The following is a 2,806-nucleotide window of genomic DNA, read 5'->3' as shown; positions in this document are numbered from 1 at the left end:
ACTTGTCTTGGGGGGCACTCCACCCCCCCCCCTGGCCGGCGCCCCCCTTGGGAGATTGGATCTCCCAGGGCCAGCGCCCCACCTGGGGGCCTATTTAAAGGAGGGGGGGAGGGAGGGCAGCCGCACCCTGTGTCTTGGCGCCTCCCTCCCCTGCTACACCTCTTCCTCCTCCCACAGTTGCTTGGAGAAGCCCTGCCGGAGTCCTGCTGCATCCACCACCACGCCATCATGCTGCTGGATCTTCATCAACCTCTCCTTCCGCTTGCTGGATCAAGACGGAGGAGACGTCACGCTGACCGTACATGTGTTGAACGCGGAGGTGCCGTCCGTTCGGCGCTAGGATCTCCGGTGATAGGATCACGACGAGAACGACTACCTCAACTCCGTTCACTTGAACGCTTCCGCACGCGATCTACAAAGGTATGTAGATGCATTAATATCACTCGTTGCTAGATGAACTCATAGATGGATCTTGGTGAAACCGTAGGAATTTTTTTATTTTCTGCAACATTCCCCAACAGTGGCATCATGAGCTAGGTCTATGCGTAGTTCTCTATTGCACGAGTAGAACACAAATCAGTTGTGGGCGTAGATCTTGTCAACTTGCTTGCCACTACTAGTCTTTTCTTGCTTCAGCGGTATTGTGGGATGAAGCGGTCCGGACCGACCTTACACGTACTCTTACGTGAGACTGGTTCCACCGACTGACATGCACTAGTTGCATAAGGTGGCTAGCGGGTGTCTGTCTCTCCTACTTTAGTTGGAGCGGATTCGATGAAAAGGATCCTTATGAAAAGTAAATAGAAGTTGACAAAATCACGTTGTGGTTATTCGTAGGTAAGAAAACGTTCTTGCTAGAACCCAATTGCAGCCACGTAAAAGATGCAACAATAATTAGAGGACGTCTAACTTGTTTTTGCAGCGATTGTCATGTGATGTGATATGGCCAGAAGTTATGACGAATGATGAACGATATATTGTGATGTATGAGAGCACGACTTGCATGTCGATGAGTATGACAATCGGCAGGAGCCATAGGAGTTGTCTTAATTATTGTATGACCTGCGTGTCAATGATTTAACGCCATGTAATTACTTTACTTTATTGCTAAACCGTTAGCTATAGTAGTAGAAGTAATAGTTGGCGAGCAACTTCATGGAGGTACGATGATGGAGATCATGATGATGGAGATCATGGTGTCATGCCGGTGACGAAGATGATCATGGAGCCCCGAAGATGGAGATCGAAGGAGCTATATGATATTGGCCATATCATGTCACTACTTTATATAATTGCATGTGATGTTTATTATGTTTTATGCATCTTGTTTACTTAGAACGGCGGTAGTAAATAAGATGATCCCTTATAATAATTTCAAAAAAGTGTTCCCCCTAACTGTGCACCGCTGCTAAAGTTCGTCGTTTCGAAGCACCACGTGATGATCGGGTGTGATAGGTCCTTACGTTCACATACAACGGGTGTAAGACAGTTTTACACATGCAAAACACTTAGGGTTAACTTGACGAGCCTAGCATGTACAGACATGGCCTCGGAACACAAGAGACCGAAAGGTCGAACATGAGTCGTATGGAAGATACGATCAACATGGAGATGTTCACCGATGATGACTAGTCCGTCTCACGTGATGATCGGACACGGCCTAGTCGACTCGGATCGTGTCACACTTAGATGACTAGAGGGATGTCAATCTGAGTGGGAGTGATCCATGCGGCCAGCGCTGCCCCCCTCCGTGGTCCATGCGGCCAGCGCCGCCTCCACCGCGTCGCTCTCCACGGCGGCCGCGCCCCGCGTCGTTCGCCACGGGAGGAGAAGCCACCACGGCAGCGAACGAATGAGGATCTCCGCCTACCTTACCCTCCCACCACTCGAAGGAATCTGGAGCTCTGGATCTAGGATTTTTCGTCGCCGCCCAGAAATGGGAGAAGGAGATCTCTAGGTCAAGGATCGGTGTGTGTGTGTGTGTGTGTGGGCGGGATTTATATCAGGGTCGCGCCCCAGGAGGGTGGGTGGATTGCCCCCACGTGTCGCGCATCCGCCATTGGTGGGCTCGGGGCTGCGGTCGGGTTCCCCACGGTTCGGTTCGACCCATCCACGCACGGTCCTGTGTGAATCCCGTGTACCGCCGTGTCATGTCCAGAGTCGCCTCCGCTCGCCGGCGCGGTGGTTGTCGCCGGCAGCCGATCCCGAACCCTCGCAAAGTGGCAAGGGAGCGAAACCACATCACCGACGTCAATTGCTTCTCCCGCACAAAGGAACCGTGCATCCACCGTCCCGCCCCGCGGGTCCGTGAGGACCAACCGGAGAGCATCCTGTCCCAGCGTGAGGATGCCGTTGTCGAACGAGAGCGTGCCTGAGATGAGATCGGCGGCGAAGGACACCCACCATCTCATGTCGAGGTCGTCGCCACTAGTGCCGCTCGAACACTCCATCCTCTATGCCAGTTGATCTGGATCAAAAGCACTTCCTGGAAGCCAAGGATATATAAGAGTCCCGTGGGACTACTTTTTAGTCATTAGATCAATCATCTGTGTTGCTGCTGGACTTTCAGTTAGGGGTCCTACCTAGCTAGTTCTCTTCAGACCCAAGAGTTCGTAAATGAGGTGAATCTTTTCTCCTGATACATTTTAGCTCCTGATTTCACCCATTTCGATATCTTAACAACACCACCAGTCGTTAATTTGTTTAACTACCTGTTTGTGCACCCAAGGAGCTTTTGGTATCATCACTTTCCACTATAAGAATTGGCATTAAGATAACAGGTTTGCTATTTCACATCTAGATGTGA

Source organism: Triticum dicoccoides, chromosome 2B (genome assembly GCF_002162155.2).
Source record: "Triticum dicoccoides isolate Atlit2015 ecotype Zavitan chromosome 2B, WEW_v2.0, whole genome shotgun sequence".
Lineage (NCBI taxonomy): Eukaryota > Viridiplantae > Streptophyta > Magnoliopsida > Poales > Poaceae > Triticum > Triticum dicoccoides.
This window is presented reverse-complemented; position numbering follows the sequence as displayed.